This window comes from Macaca mulatta, chromosome 8, assembly GCF_049350105.2.
Source record: "Macaca mulatta isolate MMU2019108-1 chromosome 8, T2T-MMU8v2.0, whole genome shotgun sequence".
Classification (NCBI taxonomy): Eukaryota; Metazoa; Chordata; class Mammalia; order Primates; family Cercopithecidae; genus Macaca; species Macaca mulatta.
The window spans coordinates 77,165,402-77,181,838 of record NC_133413.1 but is presented as its reverse complement, the minus strand read 5'-3'; the positions used below and the strand labels follow the sequence as shown (position 1 = coordinate 77,181,838).

At 42.7% G+C, this 16,437-nt stretch overlaps 1 pseudogene; it reads right to left on the bottom strand.

Moving 5' to 3' along the window:
- Positions 1-11,576: 11,576 nt before the first annotated feature.
- LOC100424789 (adenylate kinase isoenzyme 6-like) lies at positions 11,577-12,538 on the bottom strand (annotated as a pseudogene).
- Between the last annotated feature and the right edge of the window lie 3,899 nt (positions 12,539-16,437).

The following is a 16,437-nucleotide window of genomic DNA, read 5'->3' as shown; positions in this document are numbered from 1 at the left end:
GTCTTTGTTCTCATTGGTTTCAAAGAACATCTTTGTTTCTGCCTTCATTTTGTTATGTACTCAGTAGTCATTCAGTAGCAGGTTGTTCAGTTTCCATGTAGTTGAGTGGTTTTGAGTGAGGTTCTTAATCCTGAGTTCTAGTTTGATTGCACTGTGGTCTGAGAGACAGTTTGTTATAATTTCTGTTCTTTTACATCTGCTGAGGAGTGCTTTACTTCCAACTATGTGGTCAATTTTGGAATAAGTGCATTGTGGTGCTGAGAAGAATGCATATTCTGTTGATTTGGGGTGGAGAGTTCTGTAGATGTCTATTAGGTCCACTTGGTGCACAGCTGAGTTCAATTCCTGGATATCCTTGTTAACTTTCTGTCTTGTTGATCTGTCTAATGTTGACAGTGAGGTGTTAAAGTCTCCCATTATTATTGTGTGGGAGTCTAAGTCTCTTTGTAGGTCTCTAAGGACTTGCTTTATGAATCTGGGTGCTCCTGTATTGGGTGCACATATATTTAGGATAGTTAGCTCTTCTTGTTGAATTGATCCCTTTACCATTATGTAATGACCTTCTTTGTCTCTTTTGATCTTTGTTGGTTTAAAGTCTGTTTTATCAGAGACTTGGATTGCAACCCCTGCTTTTTTTTGTTTTCCATTTGCTTTTTAGATCTTCCTCCATCCCTTTATTTTGAGCCTATGTGTATCTGCATGTGAGATGGGTCTCCAGAATACAGCACACTGATGGGTCTTGACTCTTTATCCAATTTGCCAGCCTGTGTCTTTTAATTGGAGCATTTAGCCCATTTACATTTACAGTTAACATTGTTATATGTGAATTTGATGCTGTCGTTATGATGCTAGCTGATTATTTTGCTCGTTAGTTGATGTAGTTTCTTCCTAGCATTAATGGTCTTTACAATTTGGCATGTTTTTGCAGTGGCTGGTACCGGTTGTTCCTTTCCATGTTTAGTGCTTCCTTCTGGAGCTCTTGTAAGGTAGGTCTGTTGGTGACAAAATCTCTTAGCATTTGCTTGTCTGTAAAGGATTTTATTTCTCCTTCACTTATGAAGCTTAGTTTGGCTGGATATGAAATTCTGGGTTGAAAATTCTTTTCTTTAAGAATGTTGAGGCCAGGCGTAGTGGTTCAAGCCTGTAATCCCAGCACTTTGGGAGGTCGAGACGGGCGGATCACGAGGTCAGGAGATCGAGACCATCCTGGCTAACACAGTGAAACCCCGTTTCTACTAAAAAAAATACAAAAAACTAGCCGGGCGAGGTGGCGGGTGCCTGTAGTCCCAGCTACTCAGGAGGCTGAGGCAGGAGAATGGTGTAAACCTGGGAGGCGGAGCTTGCAGTGAGCTGAGATCCGGCCACTGCACTCCAGCCTGGGCGACAGAGCGAGACTCTGTCTCAAAAAAAAAATAAATAAATAAATAAAATAAAATAAAATAAAAGAATGTTGAATATTGGCCCCCACTCTCTTCTGGCTTGTAGAGTTTCTGCCGAAAGATCTGCTGTTAGTCTGATGGGCTTCCTTTTGTGGGTAACCCGACCTTTCTCTCTGGCTGCCCTTAACATTTTTTCCTTCATTTCAACTTTGGTGAATCTAACAATTATGCATCTTGGAGTTGCTCTTCTCGAGGAGTATCTTTGTGTGGCGTTCTCTGTATTACCTGAATTTGAATGTTGGCCTGCCTTGATAGGTTGGGGAAGTTTTCCTGGATAATATCCTGAAGAATGTTTTCCAACTTGGTTCCATTCTTCCCGTCATTTTCAGGTACACCAATCAGATGTAGATTTGGTCTTTTCACATAGTCCCATATTTCTTGGAGGCTTTGTTTGTTTCTTTTCACTCTTTTTTCTCTAAACTTCTCTTCTTGCTTCATTTCATTCATTTGATCTTCAATCACTGATACCCTTTCTTCCAGTTGATCAAATCAGCTACTGTGCCTGTGTCACGTAGTTCTCGTGCCATGGTTTTCAGCTCCATCAGGTCGGTTAAGGACTTCTCTACACTGGTTATTCTAGTTAGCCATTCATCTAATATTTTTTCAAGGTTTTTAGCTTCTTTATGATGCGTTTGAACATCCTCCTTTAGCTCAGAGAAGTCCAATTGTCTGAAGCCTTCTTCTCTCAACTCGTCAAAGTCATTCTCTGTCCAGCTTTGTTCCATTGCTGGCGAGCAGCTGCGTTCCTTTGGAGGAGAAGAGGTGCTCTAATTTTTAGAATTTTCAGCTTTTCTGCTCTGATTTCTCCCCATCTTTGTGGTTTTATCTACCTTTGGTCTTTGATGATGGTGACGTACAGATGGGGTTTTGGTGTTGATGTCCTTTCTGTTTGTTAGTTTTCCTTCTAACAGTGAGGACCCTCAGCTGCAGGTCTGTTGGAGTTTGCTGGAGGTCCACTTCAGACCCTGTTTGCCTGGGTATCACCAGCGGAGGCTGCAAAACAGCGAATATTGCAGAACAGCAAATGTTGTTGCCTGATCATTCTTCTGGAAGCTTCATCTCAGAGGGGCATCTGGCTGTGTGAGACTGGGAGGTACCTCCCAGTTAGGCTACATGGGCATCAGGGACCCACTTGAGGAGGCAGTCTGTCTGTTCTCAGACCTTAAACTCTGTGCTGGGAGAACTAGTACTCTCTTCAAAGCTCAGTTGGAAATGCAGAAATCACCCATCTTCTGTGTTGCTCATGCTGGGAGCTATAGACTGGAGCTGTTCCTATTCAGTCATCTTAGAACCCTCCAGTTGTTGTCAGTTCTTTAGTGGAGACAGTGTATCAGGCAAGTGTTCGTGTACAAGCTGCTAGCTGTCCTTGTGTGACTCATGTAGCAAACCATGGTTTGATAAAATTTCCTGTGATAGTTCCTTTTATCAGGCAAATCATGCCTGAGAGCCTCCCCCTACCTCCATGACCTCTTGGCTCTATTTTGTTAAGGATGACATAAGTGACTCCATTTTGATTCTCACAACTTTTCCCACTGCAAAACCTTCCACTACTTTGAACTTGGGTGAACCTGATCCATATATTTTAGACTTGGAGTTGGCATCCATTGATATCTCTATAGTAAACAAATTGAGGCATTTACTCATCAGGTAGTTGTCAATATTGTATACCTCTTTCTTTGAGAATTGCACCCAGTCACAGAGGATGACTCCAGGAAGCCATGTTTATTCTCTTTGAACTTGTCCTCTTGCCACCTTTGTGTGGACCACGGTGGATATCTAACCCAAACTACTGCCTTTTGGAAACAGAAATTGGGCTTTGCTCTGAGGCCAGAGGAAAGGTGTAAACTCTGGATATCTGTGATAGTTCTCATGGCCCAGGGGATAAAATTGAAGGGAAGTCAGTAGAAATAAATGAAACTGGTGGTCTGGCAGAGGCCTTGGTGCCTGAATGCACATCCAGTGTAAAGAGTTTTAGCTGGAAGCAGGCACAAGTGCTTTTACCATGGTCCACACCTGGTGGGTCTGTGGTCATGCATACATGACAGTAAGGGCCAGTGGGACGGGAGGGTGGACTGGGGTTGAAGAGAGTGTTGGAAGAGGAAGAAGGGATGTTGGGGATTGAGACAGAGAATAAAGAGGCCGAGCTCAGGAGGGAGGGATGATTGCCTGTCTCCCACCTTGCCTCTCTCAGGCCAATGCCATGCCTGTCTTGGAGTCAGTGAGACAGCTCAGTCTCCATCTGATAAAGTTCCTGTTGGCTTAAGTTTATGTAGGTTTTGGTCATTTTCAATTGAAAAGGAGGGCCGGGTGTGGTGGCTCACATCTGTTATCCCAGCACTTTGGGAGGCTGATGTGGGAGGATCGCTTGAGGCCAAGAGTTTGAGACCAGCCTTAAACACATCAAGACCTCTCTATAAAATAAAATACAATACAATACAATACAATACAATACAATACAATAAAGATTAGTTGGGTGTGGTGGCACATGCCTGTAATGTCAACACTTTGGAAGGCTGAGGTGGGAGGATCCCTTGAGCTCATGAGTTTGAGACTGCAGTGAGCTATTATATGATTGTGCCACTGGACTCCAACCTGGGACACAGAGTGAGACACTGTCTCTAAAATAATAATAAATAAAAAGATAGTGTCGAAAAGTCTTCTTTGTGCCTGCTGTCTATAAATTTTGTGATCTCCCCAGTGACACATTTTTAGATAATAAAAAGTTTAGAGGAGTACCTAGTGCAATGGAAGTGAAGATCCAAAATTGTTTTAACAGACTGGACTGTTGTACCAAATCTACAAGATGAAATTTAACAAAACCAAATGTAATCATATATTTTTACATTAACACAAATAATTGATTTGGTACAGAATGGGGCTGACATGCTTTAGCAGCAAATTAATAAAAAGGAATCTAGGGTTTTGGCTAACCACATGCTTAATAGAGGCAATATTGAAGAGCAGGGCGTAAAAGACACAACGTTTCAAGGACATGATGCTAAACCGAAATTAAGAACACTCAGGGAAACCCAAAAGCCAATCAGGATTACTTGGACTTAATCCCAAGGGATCCAGACTGGATTAGGTGTTAGCTAAGAAAACCCAAATTTAATCAATCACAGTTATTGAGCCTGAAACACACAGATAAATGGTTAATGTCAAGAAACATGTCCAGAGCAAAACAGTTCTTGGCGGGCTGCAGTGGCTCACACCTGTAATCCCAAGACTTTGGGAGGTGGGTGGATCACTTGAACCCAGGAGTTCAAGACCAGCCTGGGCAACATCGCAAAACTTTGTCTGTACTAAAAATACAAAAATTAACTGAGCATGGTGGCACATGCCTGTGGTCCCAGCTACTTGGGAGGCTGAGGTGGGAAGATCGCTTGAGCCTGGGAGGTCAAGGCTGCAGTGGGGATTGAGACAGAGCATAAAGTGATTGTGCCACTGCACTCCAGCCTCAGCAACACAGTGAGACCCTGTCAAAAAAAAAAAAAAAAAAAAAAAAAAAAAGAAAGAAAGAAAAAAAAGAGAAAAGAGAAACAGTTCTCAAGAGATCATTTTTACCTGTTTGAAATATTTTTTAAATGGTAAAAATAGTACACACTTATTATAACAAACTCAAAAATTATAGAGGAGTATACAGAAAAAGTGAAACCCACTTCCCCCAATCTAGTATCACTTCCTAAAAGCAATCATTGTTTAAAGATTGGAGGTTTTTTTGCAGATTTTTTTCATGCTTAGTCACACATATATTTACATATACATGTATGAGATTTTTAAACAATAGAAATGGAGTCACACTATGCACACACACGTGTGCCGACATTTATAGTTCTTCTTTTAGCAGATATGTAGGAGATCACTGTGTTATAGAAATTTATCCAGTCTTCTTGATAGATCCATCGCTTACTTACATTATTTAAAATTAGACTCAATGCAGCAAAGTGCATCCTTGTGATGTATCTTTATACATATCTTCTAATATTTTTATAGGTTGCATTACTAGCTGCAGAAGTGCTAGTCATAGCATATGTATGTTTTAAATTTTGAGGGTTTTTTTTTCCAAATTGTCTACCAAAAATTCTTAATCTGTTGACACTTTCAGTAATAGGCCATGAGGGCTTATTCCCCACACCCTTTGCAATACTCGATATTATCAGTTTTAATTTTTTGCTGAAATGATCTTGTTTGGCTTTTGTGCTCAGCACCCAGAATCTTGATCGTATTAGACTATTAGGGCCCTCCTAGCCCAGGTACTTTGCAGTTCGTGGAGGGGTGGATGGCTGAGGCCTCATTTTGGAATGCAAACAGTGTAATCCACATGGAGCAGTAAGTATATGCCACACCTGTGAGTACTGGTGTCAGCTTCTGTCCAGGACAAGGTTAAGCCTAAGGTCAACTCTGTTCTGGTCTCGGTTCCTCTTTTCCCAGGTCCAGGGAACTCACTGCTGAGGGTTCCATCCTGACTGCACACCAGTGCTCACTTACTGCTGTTTTTACGTTTGACTTCTACATTTACTGAAAGGGCAGTCAACTGATGTCAAAGGAAGACTTTATTTTTTAATTTTTTTTTTTTTTAATTTTTAGAGACAGGTCTTGTTCTGTTGCCCAGGCTGGAGTACAGTGGTTTGATAACAGCTCACTGCAGCCTTGAACTCCTGTACACAGGTGATTCTCCTGCCTCAGCCTCCTAAGTAGCTGGTGCCACAGGCACATGACACCACACTTGGCTGATTAAAAAAAAAAAAAAATTTTTTTTTTTTTTTTTGGTTGAAACAGGGTCCTGCTATGTTACCCAGGCTGGGCTTGAACTTCTGGCCTCAAGTGATCCTCCCACTTTGGCCTCCCAAAGTGCTGGGATTACAGGGGTAAGCTACCATGCCTGGCCACAGTGGGAGACTCTTTCTTTCCGGGGTTCTCTGTAAAATGCTTGCCACGTGCTTGACCAGCGAGTGGCTGTGTTTCCCTCTCCAATCTGAGAGTTCTGAAGATCTAGCCCACCAAAGGCACTAGAATAAGCCCTGTCTGGGCTGGGTGCGGTTGCTCATGCTTGTAATCCCAGCACTTTGGGAGGCTGAGGTGGGTGGATCACTTGAGGTCAGGAGTTTTAGACCAGCCTAGCCAACATGGCAAAACCCTGTCTCTACTAAAAATAAGACAATTAGCTGGGTGTGTGCCTGTGGTCCCAGCTACTCGGGAGGCCAATATCGCACCACTGCACTCCAGCCTGGGAGACAGAGTGAGACTAAAAAAAAAAGAGCCCTGTCTGAGGAAGCTACATTTAGGCTGAAAGCTAAGCAGTGCTCAGACTCTAGCATGGGTACGAATCACCAGGGGAGCTTGTTAAGATGCAGATTCTGGTTCTGAAGGTCTGGGATGGAATGTGGCTTGTCCTGGGCACACTGTGGAGTTAGAGCAGAATTGCCTTAAGGAGAGCAGAAGTTCCTGACCAGGATGCATTAGAATTATGAGCAGCTCAGGTCCTCCCCTAGACTATTTAAATTCAATTACTAAGGGTTCAGGCACAGGTATTTAAAAACACCTTTGGTGGTTAAAATATGCTAGGGTTGTGGGAGGTTGAGGCTGCAGTAAGCTGTGATCACACCACAGCACTCCAGCCCAGGCAACAGAGCAAGACTCTGTCTCAAAAAAAAAAAAAGAAAAAGAAAAAAAAAAAAAAAAAAGCTAGGGTTGAGAGCCATGGATGTGGCACAGTAATTCTCAAATTGTCCCCAGAGAGCAGCATCAGCATCACCTGAGAACTTGCTAGACATGCGAGTTCTTGGCCCCATCCTGTCTGCCAAATCAGGAACTGTGGGACAGGGCCCAGCGTCTGTTTGAACAAGCTCTTTAGGGGATGCTCATCCTCACCACTGTTGAATGGAGCATCTTGATAAACATTCACAAGCCTGGATCCCAGCCTCATTCTTTCTAATTCCAAAATCTTGGAGTGGTTCCCAGAAGTATGTGGCTTTAAAAGCACCCATAAGGTGCTGATTCAGTGGCTGAGCAGAGGGGTGGCAGCTCTCAGCATGAGTGGGGGCTTATGTATGGCCTCCTGGCTCATGCTGTACAGTGTTCATCCATCACCTCTCAGGGGTCAAACTCAGACAAGATGCTGATGATGTTACTGTCGAACACTTACTATGTACCAGGCAGTTTATACATGAGCCCTACAACAACCCAGAAAGGTGGGCCTATCATGGTTTTACGAAAGCAAGTCTCTAACCCAGGTCCGTCATGACTCTAAAACCCTGGCTTTCCACCATCTCAGAGTATCAGTTTTGGCAGATTAGGGGGGCACCAGGCTGTGGGCCTCTGAGAAACCTCTGTTGTGTAATCTTCAGTGGCTTATTTTGTGAAATTGGAGATATATTCGTAATTTTAGCAGTATAACATTCTCCTTTCAGTTCCTCTGAGGGAAAGAGAGGTGGTTTCAATCTTTAACTTATGCAAAGCGATGTTCTTTGTCTGTGAAGAGGACTCCTTTAATCAGAGGGCAGGTGCTTGGTATGTCAGGTTGTTAGAAAAAATACAGGATATCCAGTTAAATTTGACTTTACAATAAATAGAAAATAGGCTTTAAAAATTATAAGTATGTCCCACATATTGCATGAGGCATATTTATACTAAAAATTAGTTTTTATTAATAGAGATTCAAATCTAACTGAGCATCCTGTATTTTTATTTGCTACATCAGGCAAGCCTATTACAGTGAGTTTTCTGGCTCTAGTAATGAACCTGCCTCATTCTTCTGCAACCAGGGATGCTCATGTGTTAGAAGATGCGGCCAGGACTTGAGAAGGAGCAGAACTAAAACTTACCTGTCAGGCTCTGCAATGACTGAGACAATCAGACACAGCCTGAACCTAATAACCCTTAAAAAAAAAATAGCACTTATGTGCCAAGCACTATGCTATGAGTCTTTCATTCACTATTTTATTTAATTCTCACAGTCCTATGACTAGGCCCAGTAGTAGTATCACTATTTTACAGATGGGAAAAGTGAGGCCAAGAAAAGCTTAGTGATTGGTCTAAGGCAGGATTTCTCAGTTGCAGCACTATCAGCATTTGGGGCCAAATAATTCCTTAAGCAGTTTATTTTTATTTTATTTTTTGAGACAGGGTCTCACTCTGTCACCCAGGCTGGAGTGCAGTGGCACGATCATGACTCACTGGTTATTTTTTTGTATTTTTTTGTAGAGATGGAATTTCACCATGTTGCCCGGGCTGGTCTCGAACTCGTGGGCTCAATGTGATCTGCCCGCCCTGGGATCCCAAATTGCCGGGAATAGAGAGTGAGACACTGTGCCTGGCTAATTCTTTGCTGTGTGGTCTACACATCCTACACATTTTAGGATGTGTAGCAGCACCCCTGGCCCTTATCTTGAGGGAGACAGGTGACAAACAGGATAAGTAAGTAGAATATAAAGCATATTAGAGAGTGATAAGGTAAAAAAAAAAAAAAGGAGAAAAAATAAAGCAAGGAAGAGAGAATATGAGGGCTTGGAATGGATACTTGAACTTTTAAATTGGGTGACCTGGAAAATCAACCTCATTGAAAAGGCGATCTTTGTGTGAGGGAGCTGCAGCTATCTTGGGGAAGAGCATTTCAGGCAAGGGAACAGCTGGTGCAAAAGCCTGGAGGCAGAGATTTTTCTGTGTCTTTGAGGACTATTCTGGAGTCACTGGTATGGGGTGAGTGGGGACGGGGATGGGTAGTAGGAGGTGATTTCCAAGAGGTAGCAGGAGGTAGGGTGACCATATAATTTGTAATCCAAATGGGGCTAAGTGGTCACTGTTAAAACTATGCTGGGACAACAGATACAAACTAGGATTATCCCAGGCATGCTGGGTTAGTAAGGATTTAGTCATTACTCTAAGTGACTTGGCTTTGGGCAGAGCTGCAACATGACCTGACTCGAGACCTCTGTTTTGATTACTCTGTTGAAAGGGACTCAAGGCCAGTAAGGCTGAATTAGGGAGAATAGCTTGCGGGGGCGCCACCACAATACCCAAAGTGAGAGAAGATGGGGGCGTAGATCAGGGGCAATGGCAAAGGGGCCCTGAAAACTGGTCAAATTCTGGATATAATTTGAAGGTAGAACCAATAGGATTTCTGACCCTTACTAGGCTATGGGTGTGAAAGAAAGACAGGAGTAAAGACGGCACCAGCAGAAAATGGAAAGAGGAAGAAATGTGGGAGGAAGATCGTGTTGCAGGTCAAGTTCACAGGAAGCAGACCCAGATGAAATGAGCATGCGAGAGGTTTGCTGGCCAGGGCTTTTGTGATCAATACCTGAGAGAGAAGCAGAACAAGAAGGATGTGTTGGAGGAAGTTGCTGGGTAGCCACTTGGTCCCAACAAGGGACTTGACCAACCCGATGGAGGAACTCTGAAGTTGGTCAGGCCCTTCAGAGTTACTCCAATGGGGCAAGTCAGCCAGGTCTCACACTTGACTTTCTAAATGACTGTCGCTGAGTGAAGGTAGTTCTGGGAAGGGTTAGACCTCAGGCAAGGTGGCTCTCCTCCGTGGAAGTCAAGCTCTGGAGTGGGGTTGGGTTGTCAGTCACCAACACTCTCAGTGGCTGGGGAAAAGGGTGCCTTGGTCCCAGAGAATCTGGGTAGTGACTACAGCATCCATTACAGATCAGGCGCTCAGTTTTGTACCTAGGAAGTTTGAGACAGCCCCTAGATAGTCAAGGGGCGATGCTAAGTGACTCTTGTCCCTTTTCTGCTGACTCCAGGGGCCAGCACAGCCTCTGAGTTCCTTCAAGGTGGCTTGCAACCCTTAACTCTTTCCTAGCTTATGCTGAACTTCCGGAGCAGCATATTCCATAGAAATACAGTCCCAGACACACGGCTAACTTATTATTATTATTATTATTATTATTATTACTATTATTGAGCAAATCTTGCTCTGTCATCCATGCTGAGTGCAGTGGGATGATCACAGCTCACCACAGCCTCGAACTCCTGGGCTCAAGGGATTCTCCCACCTCAGCCTCCCGAGTAGCTGAGACCACAGGCATGTGCCACCGTGACTGACTAATTTTTTAATCTTATTTTTTGTAGAAATGGGGCCCTTACTATGTTGCCAAGGCTGGTTTTGAATGCCTGGACTCAAGGGATCCTCCAGCCTTGGTTTCCCAAAGTGCTAGGATTGCAGGTGTGAGCTACCGTGCCCAGCTATGCATATCTAACTTAAAGTGGTATTCTATTCACATTTTAAAAGTTCAAAGAAATGGATGAAATTTAATAATGTATTTTTTTTGAAACAAGCCTTGTTAAATGTTTGAACTGTTATATAAGGATTTTTTTCCTATTTCTTTGAAAAAAAGATAAAATTACGCAAAAATGCTTATGCTAAACAATAGGCTGGACACAATGGCTCACACTTGTAATCCCAGCACTTTGAGAGGCCAAGGCAGGTGGATTGCTTAGACCTAGGAGTTCAAGACCAGTCTGGGCAACATGGCGAAACTCCGTCTCTACAAAAAATACAAAAATTAGCCAGATGTGGTGGTGGGCACCTGTAGGTAGTGGCAGCTACTCAAGAGGCTGAGGTGAGAGGATTCCTTGAGCCTCGGAGATCAAGGCTGCAGTGAGCCGAGATCATGCCACTGTACTCCAGCCTGGGTGACAGAGGGAGCCCCCGTCTAAAAAAAAAAAAAGAAGAAGCTACCATTTTCCAGTTATCTTTGAATGTTATCTTTTATGTTTTACTTTTCATTGTGAATCATTGTGAATATATACAAAGATGAAAAGTGGAGCATATAGTACAATGAATCCTCAGTTACTTATCACTGAACTTTAACAATGATCAACTCACTGCCAAACTTAAAAAAAAAAACTTTTGTGTTTGTTTATTTATTTATTTATTTTTAAGATGGGGTCTCACTTTGTCACCCAGGCTGGAGTGCAGTGGTGTGATCTTGGCTCCCTGTAGCCTCCACCTCCCAGGCTGAAGAGACCCTCTCACCTCAGCCTCCTGAGTAGCTGGGACCACCTTTCTACTATCTACTGGTTAGTCTTACAATATGATTTTAATAAAGTGTTACTTATTCTTGAACAATTTCTATGATGTCAGCAGAGAGATATCAACAAGAGTGATTATAAAGTAGCTAGTCTTGTAAGTCAAGAGTTAGGATCTTTGGTCCATTGCTCAGTCCATTTCAGGATCTGATCTATATTATTTTCTAGCTCTTATGGTTTATTGCTTGGCAGCTGATGCATGATTTCTTCCTTGCAGGATGCTGTGACTTATTAATAAAGAACTTGAAAAATCTTACACTGAGTATTGTCTATTAGTTTCTTCTCAGTATAACCCCTTGCTTCAAGTCTTTCATACAATACATTGGTATCTGTTCCCAGTACAAAAACTATAATATATGAAACCAGTGTTCAGGGAAGAAGTCACCAGCATGGTAATAAACAGTAACTACCTTCTCTCATTTGGTTATCTAACTCATCAACTACTCTTTATCTTCATCTAAAATGAGACAATCATTCTTCATCATAGCCATCACACAACTGCTCTTCTTGAGCTAAATCACCCACATTAATGTTGTATTTCAGTCCTGAATTTTTTTTATTTTTATTTTATTTTTGAGACGGAGTAGTCTCACTCAGTCACCCAGGCTGGAGTGCAGTTGCGCTATGTTGGCTCACTGCAACCTCCGCCTCCCAGGTTCAAGCAATTCTCCTGCCTCAGCCTCCTGAGTGGCTGGGACTACAAGCATGTGCCACCACACCTGGCTAATTTTTGTATTTTTAGTAGAGATGGGGTTTCTCCATGTTGGCCAGGCTGGTCTTGAACTCCTGACCTCAAGTGATCTGCCTGCCTCAGCCTCTCAAAGTGCTGGAATTACAGACGTGAGCCACCATGCTCGGCCTCAGTCCTGATTTTGATGTGAGTTTTTTGCCTAGTGTGTTTTTCCTATCCCTGGTTTACTGGTGAGCAGGATGTTTGGAAGCAACATGGTTCCTCGCTGTGATGGCTCTGAGTGCCTTGCTCACGCACCCTACCCTAAACACTACCCAAGCTTTTTCATCTATCTGTCCACATACTCCCTCATCCCATTTTATTTTGTAACCAATTCCAGATATCGTATGATTACATCTGTTTACATCTGTAAGTATTTGAGTGTGGATCTGAAAAAGTTTTTTTTTTTTTTTTTTTTTTTTACTTAGAAGAATGCTGTTTCGGCATCCTTTACTACTTCTGGTTTTTTGGTGAGATCAGAATTGCAAGTCAGGTCTCTAGGCTGACTGTTATGGCAAACTCTTATGTATTTAAATGGATGGCTTATTAATGACATGAGCAACCAGAGTTGCTATTAGCTGTTGATTTATGAAGCCACATGTTCAGCTTGTATGACGGATGTCATTAACATCAGGAGTGGCGGGCTCATTCATCTGTCTCTGCCCAGTGCTCTGCCGTCCTGAACGCGCTCAACAGATGGGGAATTTCATGGCCACAAATGGAATTGTTTATCCTCTCATTGTTCCCGTGTCAGCAATCAAACTAAATCCATTACCCACCAATAAAAAGATCAGCCTGCTGCCAGTTCAGCTGTGGAAGGGGCCAAAGCTATGTTGAAGGGATTTAGAGTTTTAGAAGGGATAAAAAAGTAATAAGAAGCCACATAAAAATTAAGATCCCAGAGAAGAGTCTGAGTCTTTCATTCTAAAGCTGAAGGCTTTAAAGGATTTAAAAGGAAAGGCCAAGTAATTCAATATTTTCTTTAACACAAAATATACTCTAGAGACCCCTCTTTATGGATAGTGCATAGCTTTTATTGTGTGTTGATGGCTTTATTATCTCATTTCAAAAAGTCACAAGCACTCAAACTAGGCTTTGAACAAGGAGGAAATGTCAGATCCATAATGGAAAAGCTGGTAAAACTTTAATAGCGTTACTACTGGTAGGAAGATTTTCTTTTGTGTGGATAAATAGTTGTCTGTTCTTATAAAGTTGTTCCTCTTTGGTTTAGCTAGCAGGTTCTCTGTACACTGATTTGTAAAAGGAGGTTCCTCAGTTCTGTGGACCCCCCAGGCTGCCCTCCCAACATTCTCAATGGACTGTGGACCATAAATTTTTATTTATTTATTTATTTATTTATTTATTTATTTATTTATTTAAGACAGGGTCTCGCTCTGTCACCCAGGCTGAAGAGCAGTGGCACAATCATGGCTCACTGCAGCCTCAACCTCCCAGGCTTAAGCAATCCTCCCACCTCGGCTCCCTGAGTAACTGGGACTACAGGCATGTGCCACCATGTCTAGCTAATTTTTAAATTTTTTTTAGGGATAAGGTCTCACTAGGTTGCCCAGACTGGTCTTGAACTCCTGGCCTCAAGGCATCCTCCTGCCTTGACCTCCCAAAATACTAGGATTACAGGCTTGAGCCCCTGTGCCTGGCCTGACCATGACTTTTAAAAGTGGACCTTGGACGCTTTTTGCTTTTTGCCAGATTGTTTTTATATCAGGATGTAACAGGCAAGAGACCTTGGTGTCATCATTCACTGGTTATAGCTGAGTATCTGGGACATGCAGATTTCAAATTTATTTACTCAAAAAAGTTAGAGACGTTGGCCAATGGAAAATCAGGTTATCTGTAAAAAAAGAAATAAGACTGGTTGCATTGCTCTCTTCTTCATTCTATTCTGCAAATACTTAATGTACTACTGAATATGGCAGCTATTACGCTGGATGATAAGGATCTTAGATGATTAAGACAGTCTCCCCCTCTTAATAGATTAGATGGGGAGATAGACAAAAACACAAATGCTTGTAAGATGTGTTTACAGCACAGAGTGGTAAGTGGAGGCCTGAAGAGGATATTCTGAGAACTCAGAGGAGACCTCAAATTAGGGTTCCTTGACTTCCCTGGAGAGAAGGGTGGTGGAGAGGTGACAGGGCTAAGGAGTGAAGAATGGGCAGTAGTTTGCCATGAGGTTTGGAAGGTTATTTCAGGCACTGGTAAGAGCCTGAACAAAGCTATGGAGGCCTGAGATGGTTCCTGAGGGTGTGTGAAGCTGGGGAGACAGGAGACTGAAAATGGGGGAAAAGGCTAAACTATGATGGCCCTGCCGTCTGATGGGGCCATGGACCTTCTCTTGAAGTCCATGAGAAGCCACTGAAGGATTTTTCAGTAAGGAAAAGCTATGGTCAGACAATTTATCTTTTATCAAAGCACTCCTGGATGCAGGGTGGAGAATGGATTGCAGGGGGTTAAGAAATGGAAGCAGCGAAACTGTTAGGAAGCCGATTGCAGTAATCCAGGTGAGATGTGGAGGGCCTGAATCAAGGGGTATTCGAGTGTGTCTGTATGTTTGGGGTGAAGAGGAAGGTGTGATAATAACTCATAAGGTTGTTGAATTGAAAACCTTGAAAAATATGTAAAGTTCTTAGAATAGAACTTGTGTAAACTCCACTGAATCAATGTTAACTCATATTTCTCTTTTTCCTCTTTGTGACAGTCTTAGTCAGCTTGGACTGCTATAACAAACTACCATAACCGGGGTTGCTTACTATCCATTTCTTACAGTTTTGGAGGCTGGGAATTCCAAAACCAAGCTCCCAGATGATTCAGTTTCCGGTGAAGGCTTTCTTCCCTGTTGGCAGGCAGCCAACTTCTCACTGTGTTCATGTGGTAGAGACAGAGAGCTCTGGTCCCTTATCTCCATTGTAAGGGCACTAATCCCACCATGGGGCCCCACCTTCATAACCTCATCTAAATCTAATCACCCCCAAAGGCCCCACTTCCTAATACCATCACTTTAAGGGTTGGGGCTTCAACATATTATTTTTTGGATGACATAGACATGCGCTTCATAGCAGGGACTGAGTAAATCCCAGTGGTAATAGCATAGCAGAATGGAAAAGCAGGAAGAGGAGTAAATGGAGGCATATGAGGAGCCAGGAAAGAAGAAGGTCATAAGTGAGAGGGGAGAGCACCACTCCACAACATCTCCTGAAGTCTCTGCCCTGTGGGAAGAAGGGGAGGTGAGTTTGGTATTGGAGGTCTTGTGAGATGGTGGGAGTTTTGGGGACATTGAGGTCACAGCTGCCCTGGGCAGCAGCTGTAGCTGAGCTTGACTATTTCATGGAGCTGTGAGTGAACAGTTTGCCGTTCTTTCTGGATGACCAGTTTCTGCCAGCTTTTCTGTTTTGATATTTCATGATATGGCAGTCTCTTTCTTTATATTTAAGAGTTTTTAGTCATTATTGCCCGGCATAAACTGATCAGGATAACTGGAGGCAGATGGATGACCGGGTTTAGGGAATTTTTTCTACTTTCTGCTAGAAAGAATTATCTTCTACATAAGGTATGACAAACATTAGATCTGTCCAAGAAGCCAGCCATTCCACTTAGCCATTCAGTCAACAAATGTTACTGAGCGCCTCTAATATTGGTAAGGCATCTTACCACCTGGGGTTGCTGCTGCTTCAGGAATCAAGCTATGAACATGATTGTTTCCCTTGATGGATTGTGTGCTCCTTAAGGGATGGGACTGAGTCTTATTCATCTTTGTAGCCCCAGAACCTGGCACAGTAGTTGACACTAGGTGGTTGTCAAGAGCAAGATCTATGTCTAGGTCCAAATCACTTGCTACCACTTGCTAGTAGTGTGACCTTGGTCAATTTATACAGCCTCTAAGGTTTGGTACAATCATTTGTAAAACAAAGATAATAGTAACATCTGCCCCATCATAATATTATACCATCACATTAGGGGTTAGGGCTTCAACTTATGAATTTTGGGAGGACACAAACATGCAGTCCATAACAGAGAGTGAGCAAATCTCTATGGTCATAGCATAGCTATGTTTTGAGCATTAAATAACACAAACATGTAAAGCAGCTATAGTGTCTGGCACATAGGGGTTCAATCATATTATCAGTATTAGGTTTACAATAAATGTAATTGAACTGATGCCCTAGGACCTAGTCCGACAATGCTTCTTTGTATATAAACTTGGGCAAGACATTT